General features: G+C 47.9%; 1 long non-coding RNA gene across 1 annotated transcript; it reads right to left on the bottom strand.

The window, feature by feature from the left end:
• Positions 1-4817: 4817 nt before the first annotated feature.
• On the bottom strand, positions 4818-5323 carry LOC132022200 (uncharacterized). The gene is made up of 3 exons (XR_009405536.1): positions 5295-5323; positions 5049-5198; positions 4818-4947 (listed from the first exon to the last, which is right to left on the bottom strand). It is a non-coding gene; the product is annotated as an uncharacterized LOC132022200 (long non-coding RNA).
• Positions 5324-16179: the final 10856 nt, after the last annotated feature.

Genomic DNA, 16179 nt, shown 5'->3' with positions numbered 1-16179 from the left:
CACCACCATCATCACCATCACCATCATCAGCATCACCACCACCATCACCATCATCACCATCATCACCATCACCATCATCACCAGCATCATCATCATCACCAGCATCATCATCATCACCAGCATCATCATCATCACCATCATCATCATCACCATCATCACCATCATCATCATCATCATCACCATCATCACCATCATCCCAGTGTAAGGAATGGATGAGGTTCTCCGAGCTGGCTTGGCCCCTACCCCTCTTTGCTGCTGGTTCCCTCCTGTGGACTCGCAATGCTCAGGAACAGCTGTCAGTGTACCTGACCATGCCCCTTTCTGGAAAGCACTGCTGTGGCCGTGAGGTGAGCTGGCTGGAAGGGAGGGGATAATGGGCACAGTGGCAATGCCAGCGACTGAGGCCATCCTGGCAGCAGGTGTGTGTGCCATCGCTGAGCCATGCCCCACGTTCACCATGGGGGTGATGCCGGCGAGTACAACAGAGCACAGGGCCAAATGCAAATTGTTTTAAAACACACAAATGAACTTGGTTCAGGTGGTGCCAGAGAATTCTTGATTTCAGCAGAGAGTTATTCTGTGTACTTTTACTGCGATCATCCAATAAAAAGGCAACTGTTCATGGAGACATTAGGTTGTCGATTTAGGAGATGCTGCAAGGAAAGCAGGCCACAAATTTTGCCCAATTTGCTAAACTGATTTTAGCTGCCTTTTTTTTGTATCCCCCAGAGCACATCAGACCTTCAAATCTGTGTGGTTTCTCTTTGTGAAATTGTTACTCTGAACATTTAGATTCAATTTGATGGAACGACACTCCCCTCGAAACATGCAAGGGGCCGTGGTGCCTCGGGAAGGGGCTCCCAGGTGTGTGGTGGGACTCCCAACCCCGCAGAGTTTCAGAAAGAGAGAGCATCGCGTAGTAGGATGCTGATGGGAAAACGTGGCATGGGCCGTAGGTCCTGTCAGAGAGCGGGGGTCAGGGAACAAGGGGATGATGTCACCTGCCATGGAAGGGACACCTCCATTGCCCAGCATTGAATTAAGGGGTTGTGACACGGGCCGTTGCCCAGAGCCCTGTGCTTCGGGTCCTGCATGTGATTTAGTGCTCTGGGTCCCTGCTCTGAAATTCTTCCTCATTATGAGCTTGCAGTGCTTTATTTCCACTTTGTAGCAAAGCTGTTTCTTTTTCTTTCTGGACACAGAGCTAGGCTCCATCTCTCACCCTCTCTTGCCATCAGGTTGGCCATGTGGCTAAGTCTGCCCAAAGGAACGTGTGTACCAGTTGCATGCTTGCCCCTTCCGGCCCCCCACGAGCTTGGGTCAGGTGGGACTGAGAGGTCTGGGACACACCGAGAGGGCCCTGTGTGCGCTGACTGCTCGGGGGCCGTGGAGGTGTCCTTCTGGGAGATGCTATCAAGGAAGGCAGGCGTCCCCGCTTAGGCTCCCCAGGCTGTGCCCCACCCAGGTGGCTTTGGAAGCCAGTCTCAGGGTGGCATTGCTGCTGCTGGCCAGGGTCTGGGTGTCTGGATAACTGCGTGGAGCCGAAGGCCCTGCCACCCACCTCCCTGTCCCGGCCACTCAGAGCTGCCCGGCACTCTCACAGGAGCAGAAACTAGATGTCTCTGGCATCAAGAGACTCCAGACCCGGCTCTGTGGTTTCTGCAGCAACTCCTGGTGCAATGGGCTTTGCAGAGGAAGGAAGACTGTCTCAGATGCCTCCCAGCTGACTCCCTTCCTCCGATCGTTGGTCAGAATTAAGCTCGTGTCCGTCCCTACACCGACCCTGGCCAGGGCACTGCCGCCGACGGCTTGGATAACCGGGACCTGCTCCTGGAGGCTCAGGGCTCCCCACATGTCCATGTGCTGGGCTTCGAACAGAGGGTGGTGAGAGGGACTTGTGGCAGGTAGGCGGCCGGACAGGGTTTGCCACAGGGTGCTGGACAAGGAGGGCCGTGGGTTTTCCTTTTCCCAGCTTTATTGACATCAAATTGACTATATCACATAATATAAGCTTAAGGCATATAAATGACGATTTGATCCACATATACGTCAGGAAACAATCACCACAAGAAGGTAAACACCTCCATCGCCTCACATAATCACATTTTTTTTTTTTTTTTTTGTGGTGAGAACATTAAAGCTTTTTACTCTCTTAGCAACTTTCAAGTCTGTCTTTTTTTTTTTTTTTTAAACAAACAACAAATATTTGGTCTTGAGCTTCTGAGGGGAGAGAGTGACCCTGTCTTTTATTTGTTCATTTTTTTGAGCAATAAATTATCCTGCGTCAGTTCTCATGTCGTGGGGGTAGGGCATGAAAAAAAGGTGCGTGAGACCCTGGGGAAGAGGAACCTGCCCCATGACCGTGAAGTTTATCTGAAGATAAGAACGACCCGTGTAGATCTTCAACGATAACCATCAGCTTGAACCCTCCAGTGTTCCACCTTGAACGGCTGCCACGACACATGGTGGGAAGGGGCACACAGAGCTCCCAGGGGAATGGCCACTGAAACTGGCCACTGAAACGGACCACGGGGCAGAGAGTGGTATAGCGGTGATTGGGCTGCTGTGCAGTCGCCTACGCTTTCGGACAGATGACTCTGTCCTTTCAGGTTTGGTTTCTGTCTGTCCGGTTTCTGTCAGCAGCTACAAGTCCCAGCACACCTAAGTGTCTGCCTGCAGCGGTTTAAATAGCAAGGATTTGGTTTTTCCTCAGAGAACACGAAGACCAAGATGAGTGGCTGCCAGCCCTGGTTTAGAAGCTCAGAGTATTAGTGCCAAACTTCTTTGCAAATTTCATGGAGTTCCGCTCACTGTGGCAATATGGCTGGTAGGGCCCCAGGTGTCACGTTGGGAGCAGGAGGAAAGCGGTGGGGCACGGAGGGACATTGGGCTGGGACTGGGTGGTGCCCACCTTGCTGCCGGGGGGGCTGGGGAGTGAGGAGCAGAATGGTTAACACCGGCTTAGAGCAATCACGGCTGTCACCTCGGCCTGTCCAACGGCTGCTCTGAACCAAAGTGGGATTCTTCTAGCAAGAAACAAGGGAGGCTTGGGTACCAAACAGGCAGCAAGGAGTGTATGTCACAGTCTGCAAAGACATTTGGGGTATGGGGAAGGGTCCATAAAAACAAGGCAAGTCAGATTTGAATACCTGCTGGCCACGAGGAGAGAGGTTCTGCGTCTGGGATCGTTTGTGACAGAATAAAGCCCAGATCAAGATGAAAACCAGAGGGGAACCCGGATCAGAGCTGAGGCCAATGTCTGGAGATGAATCTAGCATTCTTGCTCGAGTTCATCCTACATTTAATCTGGCCGCTGTAAGTGTATCGGGGTGTTGAGTGTTTCTATGACAGGCCCTGAGTGTGCCAGGTTATCTGCCCAGACCACTGATGAGAAGGGCTTGACCTTCATATTTGAGCTCTTCTGGCCTGAGTGTAGCAATTCATGTGCGTTCCCATAGGCCTTCGCTATGGGCTTCCTTCTCAGTCTTTGCTGACCTGTGTCATGGGGGCAGTGCCGGCCCCTCGTCATCCTCACCAGGCATGTGCCTTGAGAGCAGTGATGCCCAGTAGACGTGTCACATGAGCCACATTTGTAACCTGAAACTGTCTGGAAGCTGCTCTTTAAAAAAATAAAAAGAGACGCATGAAAATAAATGAACAACTATTTTTTAGTTACTCCAATATACAGAAGTATTATTTCAACACCTCATAGAAAAATCACTAGTGGCACAGTTTTCACTCTTTTTCATTCCAAGTCTTCGAAATCTGGTTTGCATTTTACACTTGACACGTCTCAATTCAGACTAGCGAAGTTTCAAGCGATCAGGAGGCACACGTGGCTAGTAGCTACCATACTGGAGAACGCAGTTCTAGACGACACACCACACACACTTTCCTTCATCTCAAGAGCCTGCAGAAGAGAAGAGCCTCAGTAAATACTGAAAGAACACGTGTGGCCACACTGTTGGGACTGGGTCTTTCTCAGACATGGGTATTTGAGAGGTAGACCAGGAAGCCCTGGAAGGGTGTGGAGGGCAGTCAAGAGCCTGGACTTGGGTGCACACCACGTGATGTGACGTTGTCATCAGTTGGCCCAGATCAAACCACGTAGCTTCCTTATGCCTCCCTTTGTTTGTCACCTGTAAAGAGAGACAGCAACATCTATCTCGCAAGATGTCAAGAAGTTTAAATGGGAGGATGGACACAAAATGTGGGGCACCCGGTGCACAGGGGAGACAGGAGAGGCAGCAGCTCTAATTATTTTAAACTAGATATTCTGTAAGTCACAAGGAGAACTTGGGTTTTAGTAGCCACAGTGCGGTGTGGCCACAGCAGGGCTGATGTAAGGTATGGGTTCTCCCCGCTTTGGGAATCCTCCTGGGGAAATCTTAAAGCAATTCACAGTGTTTCTTGTTCTGGCTGTGGCTGGGAAAAGTCCCATACCAACCACGGGGCTTGGTAAGCATGGGCAAAAGCCAAGGGAGGGTGGCCCTTGCTCTGAGAGCTGTTTACTGTTCATTGTCCCTCCAGAGCCTCAGGGTTCGGCTTTCCCTGGCAACCTGACGGCAGCCAGTCCCTTTCAGAACGGGGTGATGACTTGTGTCCCTTGCCTGCTGTCTTCTGCTCCCACCGGGTCGTCCTCACATGCCTGATCCCTCTTCCCTGTCCTCCTCCAGGGGGACCACGGGTGTGTTTTGTCAAAATTAATTGTCTTGAAAGGCGGTTGTTTCGGGCGATGGGAACAAGGGTTCCGTGATCACATCCAGTTTTGAAAACAAAAAATGGGCAAAACAAGCAAGACGCACAGTGACATTAAGGAGAGGCAAGGCTAACTTTATTAAAAAGCTTCTTTGTGGTATCAGGCAGGAAGTGAAATGGCTTTAAATGGCACACATTTCTCAATCATTTAATGCACCAGTAATCTTGGCATTCTCTCTTCTCTGTCCCCTGGAAGGAAAAAAAAACAGTGCCCAGATACAACTCAGACAAAAGAGGGGGAAGGCACTGAGTCAGTGCCTCGTCACAGAGCCGCAGGGAAGACTGGTTACCCTTGCTGGGAAGTGTCTCAGCAGGGCTGGCGAAGTGCACCTGTGCAGGGGAAGGTGCGGGTTCTGTTGGCATGGGTGAACCTGGGCTGCCCGAGGAATTGCTGGGGTTTTGTTCATTCTTCTGACCAGCTGCTCCTCTCAGATCTGTTGCTGTTGGAAATACCATAGATGTCAAACGTTGGATTTTATCTTGTAAGCCCGTTTTCAGAGGGTGGTAAAACCCCACCCCCCACGTATAACATTTACTCCTCCTGCCAAATGCCATTGCCCTCATTTCTGCCGCACGTTGGTCTCTTTACCCAGGACATGAACGCCCAGAGAAGCACAATTGGTAAAGCTTTTCTTGAAGAAAAAAAATGGCACTTACTTAGCGAGGACCAATGAGTAGAAATGAAAGGGGAAACCAAAGATTGATGCCACTGATAGACTCTCGCTTAGTTGTACTTTTTATGACTTATTTATAGATGTCAAACAGGATATGGCACAGGGGAGGTGTTCAGTAAATACTCCCCAATTGATTAAAACCCTGAGATATATTTGAACATCTTTAAGGAAATAGGTATACTTTTAAAAAAATGGCAGTTAATTTTTAATTGGTAACAAAAATGGTACCAGATGGAAACTTGTTGATTTGGACCCAGAGTCTGGCTGTTGGAAAATAGCTGTCCACTGGGTGTGGTGCGTAAACAATGAATCTTGGAACACTGAAAAAATACAATAAAATAAAAAAATAGCTCTCAAGTGTCATGATTTTACGATGTCTTCTAAAAATTCTCAGGATGGTTTCTCACATCCTCTCCTGAGTCTTTGCACTGTTCTGTGGTGTCGGGGGCAGGCGCCGGATAAGGCACTAAGGAAGCAAAAGGTGTGTCTCAAGAGGTAGTTGGAACTCAACATTTTTGAGCTTCCAACACACACCATTCTTTCTTATTATCTCTCTACCCGTGTCCATCCAGCACAAACCCCCTCTGTCCTCAGACCTCAGAGTGGAGGGCTTGGTTGCCATATTACCAGGTCCTACCCCCGCTAGACCTGGGTGATATAGTTGTCTGCTTAGTCTGTGTGTCCTGTGGGGGCTCCCCAAGGGCACAGACCCAGAATTTTTCCCTTTGACGTCCCAGCGACTCCCAAGGTATCCGGGAGGCAATGGCTCACAAACCCTGGTGCAGTGAATGAAAAGCCGGTGGTGTTCAAGTTATTAACTCGCTTTGCTGGTGGTGTTCTTCCTGCCATATTTCTCGTCTTGCTTCCTGTACTTCCCCTTTCTCCCGAAGACAAATAATGAAGCCAGACTGCTCACCTTGCAAAAGGTTAATCCTATTTCTAAAGCTGTTTTGGGGTTCTTTTGAGAGGCTTAAAATGTCTCCTGGATCCCTGGGGAGCATCCTAGGTGAGGGGCTGGCAAATGTTGCCGCACACCAAAAGAACTTGCCCTTGAAGTTAAATGAAAAGGTCAATTGTGTCCCTTCCCTTTTAATTCCAGTCCCCGTCATTGTCATTAGTCTGGCAGGGAACTCTGCAGCTCGGGGAAGCTTGATTTCTCCCCCTCCCTGAACTCCTTGTAGCCCCACAGTGTTTGTGGTTTTCTGTCCTTGTTTTTTGCTGCTTCAGTGTACTTGAAACAACCTTTCTGAGGCTGGAAAGGGGGGCGGCACGGTCCCAGCAGCGAGCCGGAGACTGCCCTTATGCGGGCTGTGCTGTGCTGATTTCAGCAAAGTATTTTTTTCAAACCCCGCCAACAAGTGGGCTTTCCCAGGTGGTGCTGTTGTATAAATGGTTTAAACAATGGCTACTTGTGGAGCCTCGGATCACCCGTTTGGCTCACATTTCTCCAAAAGTGCTCACGGGCTGACGGCCTGGTTACGGTTCTTCCTCGTTTCAATCTGTCTGATTCTTCTAATGCTCATCAGCCCCATGATTCCCTGTTTGATAATGCTCCAACGGTTAAAGGGAAGTTCTTGTCATCTCGGCACCTGGTTTCAGGAACAAAGTGCTCACCTCCCCGGCCGAGTAAGCCATTTCAAAATAACCTTTGTTCGGGGATCTGAAAGAGCCCAGGAACTCAGCAGTCTGGGCCGTTCTACTAGCTGGGCTGGGGAGGGTGGGGGCGGGGATTTCAGGGGACCCAGGCTTTGGCAGTTGCCATGGAGACTATCAATCATTTGATGAAACCAGCTGGGAGGGGAAGGGGGTGACAAATTATGAGACAAACACCTTCCAAGGCAGCTCTCAGTGTAGGCTCTCAGTGTAGGCTTTATTAGGGCACCTGATTGTGGGAATTCAGGGACGCTTAGAAACTTAAGGAAATGGTTCTTAACTTCCCTTAAGAAATGCATCTGATTTGTGCATCAGGAGTCTCGAGATCCTGTATGGCGACCTCAGACCCTGACGCTAATCTTGTGTGTATGCATGTCAAGGTGGGGACGTGCCCTTTAGCACCTGGCCCCCGTTGGGCTCAGACGCACAGCTTGGTGGCTGGAGTTCCCTGACTACAAAAGGAAATCCTGTTCTTGGGTTTTCTGTTTGGAAGCCTAGTAACTGGTCACTCTAGGGCCGAGTGCTCAACAGCATGGTCATAAGGTCAGCTGTCCTGTACTGAGGACTTCCTGGGTGCCGAGGCATTACCCACAGCATCTCGTTAGTTCTTATGAAAACAAGGTGGGTGCTGTTAACTTTGCGATGAGGAAGCAAAGGTCCAAAGAATTGAAATAACCTCTTTGAGGTCACAATGTTCCTAACTGCTAGAGCAGAGACCTCACAAGACCTCACAAGAGCTGCTGGTGACCCTCTCAGACTTTGGTGAAGGGACGCTCTGCCTTCTGTGGCGTTGCTAATAGGCAGCCACTTGGGGGACGGCTTCCTTGGCAAATCCAGCGGCCCCCAGGGATGCTCTTGCTTCAGTTCTCTGCAACTTTCGTCAATTTGATGCACCCCCCCTTCCTTGAAAGGATCCAGCCAGGACTGTCACCTGCTAACACCTGCGAGGGGTCCGAGGGAGGCCTTGGGCTTCTGCCACCCTGGGCCCTGCCAAGGGCCAAACCCATCAGTCTAATCAACTGAACATAGAACTCCAACTTCACAAAATGTCTTTCAACAGAACCACCATGAAAAAGTGGTTTTCCTGGGGGGCACCTGGGTGGCTCAGTGGATTAAGCCGCTGCCTTCGGCTCAGGTCATGATCTCGGTGTCCTGGGATCGAGCCCCACATCGGGCTCTTTGCTCAGCCGGGAGCCTGCTTCTCTCTCTCTCTGCCTGACTCTCTGCCTACTTGTGATCTCTCTCTCTCTCTCTCTCTGTCAAATAAATAAATAAATAAAAACTTTAAAAAAATGCTCATATTTAAAAAAAAAAAAAAAAAGTGGTTTTCCTGGACGCTCAACAGATTTTTAAGTCTAGAGACTCAGGCACTGCTCTCTGACTGAGTTTGAGAGTTCTGTGATGACTTGGGATATGGCCAGCTCCCCTGGGGTAGTCCCCAAGACTATCATGATGCTGTCACCATTCCTCATTAGGCTTGGATTCCTTGACATGGGTTTCTTTTCTCACAGGGAAGAGTCCAGCCTCCACGGAGAGTCTGGAGCCAGCTGGGGTCTGGGTAACATTCTCCCGGCTACATGTCTCTTTATACCACTTCCTGAGATTTAGATCTGGTCGTGTCCCTAAAGAAGGGCTGTCTTATAAGAAAGAGAAAGGAAAAGCCAGAGGCTTCCTGGTTCATCATCTTATTACAGTACCTAACAATACCCATGGCTTTATGAAGACTCTTCTAGGCCCATAAGCCACGACACTGGGCAAGGGGGTATGGCAGCAGCGATGACTCCAGACAGACCTGGACCTACCAGGACCATGTTGGGGAGTCATTGACCTCTCACCCTCTTCCTCCACACCAGCAACATGACAATAAGAAGAATGTCCCTATTGCAAGGATAAGAAATAATGCAGGTTTAGGACCTGACAGCAAGTTGTTATTCCGTAAAAGGTGGCTGCTGTTGTTAGTATTATATAACGATCTTATCATTATAAACCCATCCCAATTCTGTGAGGCCTTTCTAAGCTCATAGGAGTGAAAAGGGTTCAGCTCCATTGTCCCCAGAAAAGGTCCCATCTTCCTCTCCCTCCTGTAGCTCTCGGCTGCTCTGGCCACAGAACTTACCGAAAGACCACCTTGTCGTCGTATCTGAATCAAGACTGTGTCTTAATTTGATCCCTAGACTCCTAGAACCTCACAGAGCTTTGGTGAGTTGGTGGTGGGATTGAGTGTGAACACAGACCCCTAGTCCTTGTCCCGGGGAAATAGGAGGTGTTAGGCAGCTAGCTCTAGGAACTCGGTTTCTCTGATTTTGCTTAGAGGTGGGAACTAGCAGGTCTCCCCTGCCCCTAACTGTTGACCTCCAGCGTATTTGGTAGGAGACTACTGACTTTCTGGCTCTCACTTGAGGCCGAGCCGGCGGTTCAGAAGCTCCCCTGGAGATCTGGGCCAGGGAGGAAGTGCTCAGAGAGTGCTGGGCTAGCAGGAAGTGGGAGCTGTTTCTAGCACAGGCTAGAGGTATGAGAAATGAAAGTCAAGGAGGAAGTAGAGTGGAATCCGTAGGTGCCTCGAGGACAAGGAAGTGGCTTTGTTGGCAAAGGTGGAAGGAGAAAACAGTATCAAGGTTAAATGTTGGGGTGGGTGTGGATGCCGTTTCTCCTCTTGTAATGTCTGCAGGAGGGGTATTGTTGGAACTCTGAGAGTAGACATGAGAAATTCTCATTCTGAGAAATTCTCAGTCAGCCCTCACAGAAGCCACTCGAGGAGGAGAAATTAAACTTCTTGAGGCCATGACACACTGAATTTAAAGAGGTATGGTTGACCGACTGGTGTTGGTGTTTCAGTTCTGAGGCAATGTGAGGCCCTCTGGGTGTGTTGCCTCCCCGGGAGCTATCCTAGGGAGGAGGGTCTGATGTTGCTTGATACCAAGGCTTAATAAAGTCTGTCATCCACTGAGCACCAGCCATGCACTGGGGTTTACAGGTAGGAAATAATTTCACCCTCCCGGTAACACCACCGAGTGGGCAAAGGGTATGAACCACATTCTACAGAGATGAGGCAGCTGGGAGTCACAGTACTGAGGTAACTTGTCCAAAAGTAGAGTTCAGTTGGCAAGGTGATTTCCACCAGGTCCCTCTGACACCAGAATCAGGATTCTTTCTGTCAAGCTTCTTATTCACATACAGGTCTTGCCTGAAAAATGTTCTCCCCTGCGTAAGAGCAGGGAGCGTCATCAGAGGCCACAGACTAGGTCAAGGGCCCCTTTGAAAATCAGATGAAAGCGAATATGTAAGAGTATACATAGTCTACAGCTTGAGGGACTTAAGGACTCCCTGAAGTGATCTGTAAGCTTCTTAACGTCCATGGGCCCAGCTCAGGAACTCTTGAGATAAGAAGGTAGTCTGGAGAAGTCAGAAGAGAAGGAAACTTCAACAGAGACAGATTTAAAAGTTGAATTGTCACAGGGTGCCTGGGTGGCACAGTTGGCCCCAACTCTTGGTTTTGGCTCAGTCATAATCCAGGGGTCGTGAGATGGAGCGCCATGTCTGGCTCCATGCTCAACAGGAAGACTGCTTGAGATTCTCTCTCCCTCTACCCCTCCCCCTGCTCTCTCTCTCTCTCCCTTGCCCTCTTCCCCTCCCCCCTCAAGTGTGCACAGTCTCTCTAAATAAATAAAATCTTAAAGAAAAAAATGTCAGTACAACGTATACATTCTGAATTTGTTGCCGCAAACTTAACAATCTTCAAGAAACATGGTTGTATTACCCCATATGATACCTGTTCTTCCTGTCCATAGTGTTCATGTGAAAATGCACAAGTCATTTGAACATTGTATAGGTAGATATTATTTCCTACCACGGAGTCAAAACGTAAGGTAACTTAAAACAATGATCAGGAGGCCTAAACTGTAGTGTCCCTTCTTCCTTTTCTGTTCCTGCTCAGAGAGTTTCTGCTCGTAAGTCATTATAGGGTGACATCCATGAAACTATTCAGAATCGCTTTGCCCTATTGTTGGAGTAATCTTAAGAGGTCTTGCATCTCATTAGAATATAGCTCTTTGTATATGTTCTATTAAATTTATTATTTATTTTATGCCATTTTTGAACAATGCTTCAAAAACGCTTGTGCAGAGAATCACGAGCTACCAAAGCTGGAAGGGAACTCAGAGACCGTCCAGCTCAACCCCTCCTCCTTTGAAGATGGGGAAACTGAGGCAAAGAGAGATGAAATGGACAGTCTCCAGGCCACTGGTTGAGTTGGTACCAGAGGGACTGGAGCCATATTATCCTGACTTCTTTCAGAGCTCATTTAAAAAAAAAGATTTGTTTGTTTGACAGACAGAGATCACAAGTAGGCAGAGAGGCAGGCAGAGAGAGGGAGGGGGAAAGCAGGCTGGCTCCCTGATGAGCAGAGAGCCCGATGCGGGGCTCGATCCCAGGACCCTGGGATCATGACCTGAGCTGGAGGCAGAGGCTTAACCCACTGAGCCACCCAGGCAGAAATGAGACCTGAGGGCTCATTTCTTTGTAATATGTATGTCTTCCAGGCACTCAGTACCTACCTGTTCAATGTGTGGCTAGGTTGAATTTTCTTCTGGCCTTACTTCCTCTTTCCTTCTGCTCCAAAGTCCTGGCAGAGAGGGCAGCTTTTGTCATGTGGAGGCGGAAGGCACAGAGGCTTTGCTAGCAAAGAGACCCCATACTTCTGATGAGGGCCATGGTCATTGTCAGAGGAATGTGTGCTGGTCCAGGATGCATTGGTAGGACCTACCTCTGCCCTGGGCATGAGGCCAGAAATAATGGTCATCACTGTCCCCAGGACAGCAGCAGCTCCATGGAGGGGTGGTGTTCCAAGGGGTAGGGAAGGTCCAGCCTGTGGGGCAGGAACAGGGTTCCACAAAACCCTGTTGTCTGGAAGGCATCCATGGACCGTAGAGGAAAGGACCCCCCGTCCTCCCTGGAGTAGACCCTGTGTGGGTTGAAAAGTAACTTGATGGGAAAAGACCAACAATGTGGCTTGGTGTCTTATGTTTCTTATGTTTGGGACCATATGGGGCGAGGGGAGAGCCTGGTTGTCAGCAAGTGTGAGGCAGCGGCACGAGCACACTTTGGGGCAGGCGCCATGGGAAGCCATGCTGGGTGGGAGTTGGCATCTCCACTTCCAAGTTTCCTAACCTCAGAGGTTTGGTGCCAGCTGTAGCCACTTAACCTTCGGGTATTTTGAGACATTTCCCCCTTTCTGTTGGATGAAAACCTGGCTTGAAATGCAAGGCAGCCTGGAGTTAGTGAATACCTTACCTTCTTCAATCCTTGGTTTCCTGGAAGGCCAAGTGGAGCTTCTTCCAGGCAAGTTATTGGAAACAACTCACTTTCAGATTTAAACTATAATTCAAATGAGAAGAGCAAAATAACCTGGCTTCTGGTCACTGAATGAGCTTGTCGGAGGAAGGGGTGTGCATTTGTGAGGAAGAACATGCTGGACAAGAAGGGACTCAGGGGCAGACACTGATGTCCAGCCCCCACAGGGAGAGCAACCTCCCCCCGCCCCGCCCGCCCCAGACTATCTACCTCCGGTGCTGACAGCACCCTGCTCTGAAAAAGAACACACCTAACATCAGGACACATTCAGATCATAGACCATCCTCCATACTCTCGCTCTGACGTCATGGAACAAACTTCTGTTTATAATTTGGCTTGCATAGCCTTTGCCTGCCCAGATCAACTGTTTGGCCATAGGAAGTAAGTGCAGCGTCCTCAGTGGTCGTATTTTGTTTGAACAGTAAGTTAGTACATTGGTACTCCGGTTTCTGTGCTTTGGTTTCCTGTGGGTTGGTGAGTCTGCGTCAGTCTGGCCCCAGTGTGCAGCCTCTGACCCTGATGGCTTTCGTGACCCTGGACCACTCATTTTCCTCCCATGACCATGGCCTCTCTTCTTCTTCACTGACCTATAAGGGTTCAGAGCCTGTTTTAATTCCAATGGATGGATCTGAACTGCTGCTCATTCCCCGTAACGATGTCCTACTGCAAGGTTGGGAGGAAGATCTGTGCCTACAACCTGAGCCAAAAGGCCTGGGGGTGTTCAGAAAATGCTACTGAAAGAGTGAAATGTCTGGACTTCTGCAGAAAGGTGATAGAAGGCACAACCCTGTTGTCTGGAAGGCATCCCTATTTGAAGTTAGTGGAAGGAGCAGTGGGCATGGGGACTTTATGTTCTACACAGGTTCTTCCTCTCTCTCCCTGTACAGTTGTGGGAACGCTGATGGGGTCCTTATTGGTAAAACAAAGCCACTGGAGTCGGGGCCTCAGTGTCATGGATGGGAAGGGGCACTATCACAAAAGTTTCAGTGCAAACTTAATATTAACCTATACATTCCATGCAATTCATGAAACTTGACTAGAGAATTCTGAAGTTCATGTGTAAGAATAAAGACCCCAAATAGGCTAATTTTAATGGAAAAGGATATGATGTGTGGCTTGCTTTCTACGTAGTAAAATTTATTAAGAAGCGGTTGTAATTAAGACAGGGTACTGAGGCTAGAATAGAAAGCAGACCACATGAGCAGACCAAAAAACCCGGAAATTGACCCAGATGGGAAGTTGACCTAGGATGGAGGTAGATTTCCAAATTAGTTGGAAATGTCTGGTTGGGACATTTGGCCATCCAAATGGGAAAAAAAGTTACATTAGAACTTTATCTCACAACATACAAAGAGGTCATTTCTAGTAGGTTGAAGAATTACATGGAAAATGTGGAAATAGAGGGAAATATCCTCTAACACTGGGGTGGGAAAGCATTTTAAACAAGATACAGGAAGCAAAAGCTATTAAGGAAAGACTCATAAATTGGATATTAAAATTAAAATCCTGTGCAAGAATGAAGAAAACCATGTGTTGGGGGGAAGAGATTTGCAACAAATATAACCTGTAAAAGGTTAAATGTTAAGAACATATGAATACGAAAACAATATGACAGGGCGCCTGGGTGGCTCAGTGGGTTAGGCCACTGCCTTCTGCTCGGGTCATGATCTCAGGGTTCTGGGATCGAGCCCCACATCGGGCTCTCTGCTCGGTGGGGAGCCTGCTTCCTCCTCTCTCTCTCTCTGCCTGCCTCTCTGCCTACTTGTGATCTCTCTCTGTCAAATAAATAAATAAAATCTTAAAAAAAAAAAGAAAGAAAACAGTATGACAGCTTCTTAAAAAATTAAACATCGATTTATCATATGACCCAGTGACTCTGGCTGGGTAAATATCCAGAATAATCGAAAGCAAGGACTCAAATACACATTTGTACACCGATGTTCAGAGCAGCATAATATCCAGAAGGTGGAAAGAACCCAAGTGTCGATCAACGAAGGAAAGGATCAACGAAATGTGGTCTAGACACACAATGGAATATTATTTAGACTTAAAAAGGAAGTTCTGAGCCATGCTACAACGTGGATGGACCTTGAAGACATCGTGGTAAGTGAAGTAAGCCAGTCGTGTGTGGAAAAACACTGTCGAACTGCACTTAAAGGAAGTATTTGGAGTGAGTCAAATTCATAGTGACAGAAAGCAGGAGGGTGGTTGCCAGGGCAGTTTTTGTTTGATGGTTATAAAATTTTAGTGTGCGTAGATGAAAACTTTCTGGAGTTGGATGTTGGTGATGGTGGCATCACTGTGTATGTAGTGGCACCAAATTGTACACTTAAAATGGTTACAGTGGGGAATTTTATGTTATGTATACTTCACTGCATTAGGAAATAAGTGAAGCATGGTTACCTGTCACAACACGGACAAACCTTGAAAATACGCTAAGTGAAAGAAGCCAATTACGAAAGACCATATGTTGTAGGATTCCATTTATGTGCAATGTCCAGAATAGGCAAATCCAGAGGGAGAGGAAGAAGATTCGTGGTTGCCTGGGGCTGGGGGAGATGAGGAGAGTGGGATGATGGCTGAAGTGTGCAGAGTCTTTTTTGGGAGATAATGAAACATTTCTGGAATTCTAGAAATTGTGGAATTGATTATAGTGATGGACACATGACTCTGTGAGGGTACTACAAAGCCACTAAACTGTGCACCTCAAATGAGTGAGTTGTATGGGGTGTGAATTATCTTGTTATTAAGATGTTACCAAAAAAGTAAAAAAAAAAAAAAAAGGCAAAAAAGAATATACAATAACTCCTCTAAAGTAAGGAAAGGCACAAACAAAGAGGAAAGTGAGCAACAAAAGTGATGAGATGCTTCTCAGAAGACTCGAAAGGACAGCAAATATACGAGGCCGAGTTCAACCCCAGGGACACAGACACGGGAGAGCAGTGACACGATTGTCTCACACTCTCTGATGGGCAGGGATTCAAGTCCTTCAATGCCGGGTATCAGGGAAGACATGCAGCAGTGAAGACGGTCATGCGCCACTGCGTGGAAAGGCAGATGGGTGTCCTGAGAACAATCTGGCAATATCTGGCAGAGGCACCGAGCTGCATGCTTGGACTCAGCAATTCCACTTTGAGGGATATACCCTAGGGAGTTTCTTACGCCTGTGCCTGAGGAGCTCTGTGCAAACACATCAATGCAGCATTGTTTGCAAAAGTGAGAACTTGGAAACATCCTGAATTTCTATCCCAAGCTAAGAGATACACCAGCGGTCATCGAGTCAAACAGTAGAATACTATACAGCAGTGAAAAGGGACTGTATGTGGGCTGTATGAATGTCGATGAGGTTTTCAAACAACATTAAAAATTAGTTACTGAAAGAAAGGTAACACATGTCTTTTGTATAATCCTTATGAGCAGGAAAAACAATATTCATGCTATTTATAGAGGGCTTCAATATCTGTATTGTTTTTTCTCTTTTATTTTTTTAACTTTTAATTACAATTTTTAAAAATTCCAGTAGAATGAAGGTACAGTGTTATATTCGCTTCAGGTGTACAATTCAGTGATTGAACAATTCTGTACGTGACTCAGTGCTCATCGAGACAAGCGTGCTCTCAGTCCCTTTCTCGGTCTCCCCCATCCTCTCATCTGCCTCCCCTCTGGTAACCAACAGTTTGTTCTCTCTAGTCAAGTCTGTTTTTTTGTTTTTCTCTCTTTTTCTTTGCTTCATTTCTTAAATTCC

The sequence above is a fragment of the Mustela nigripes genome, chromosome 7 (assembly GCF_022355385.1).
Source record: "Mustela nigripes isolate SB6536 chromosome 7, MUSNIG.SB6536, whole genome shotgun sequence".
Taxonomy (NCBI): domain Eukaryota; kingdom Metazoa; phylum Chordata; class Mammalia; order Carnivora; family Mustelidae; genus Mustela; species Mustela nigripes.
This window is presented reverse-complemented; position numbering and strand designations above follow the sequence as displayed.